Raw genomic sequence first — 727 nt, 5'->3', positions numbered from 1 at the left:
TCAACCATTTAATTGATGATTGATCATTTAATGATTGATGATTTGATTGATGAGTTAATGATATTTAATGATTGATCATCATCAACCATTTAATTTCTTCTACCATTCGAGGAAGATACTATTATGTTCTGTATTAGTCTCTCATATTGATAACGCCTTAATAAAATGTGCTTCAAATAATTTTTTTATTTTATTATGTTACTGACTGTTACTGGCAAGTAATTTCTATTTTCTCATATTTATCCCAACTCATTTATTTAGCTAAAATAAATAAATATGTATTTATATATTTCTACATTGTCCTACACGAAAGGTCGTTATCATAGTTACTTATTTCACACTAGTTATTTTGTAATTTTACTATATAAACCTTTATTTTTTTTCGACCTTATTTATTTTATTTAAACAATCTTTCGTAGTTATACTTGCTGGTAACAATTTTCTTGGTTAACGTATTTGTTTGTACTCTTATGCCATCTATCTGCTGGATGAATTCGTACCCAATCACTTTAGACAGAACATTCCCCTCAGTAAGTCTGTCTTTTATAAATTTTTTTTTTCTATTCCCCATATCTCTTCTCCCTCGTTTCTTCCTTATTTACTTTTGCGGACATTCTATATTTATTTCAGCTTATTTATACTCATCTTTTATCCATTGTAATATATATTTGGTTTTCTTTTTTACCCATTGTATCATATATATCGCTTTCTTACATTCGTTTCATTA

Source organism: Halyomorpha halys, unplaced genomic scaffold (genome assembly GCF_000696795.3).
Source record: "Halyomorpha halys isolate HHAL.00 unplaced genomic scaffold, Hhal_1.1 Scaffold280.1, whole genome shotgun sequence".
In the NCBI taxonomy this organism is placed as follows: Eukaryota; Metazoa; Arthropoda; class Insecta; order Hemiptera; family Pentatomidae; genus Halyomorpha; species Halyomorpha halys.
Note: the sequence above shows the minus strand (reverse complement) of the source record.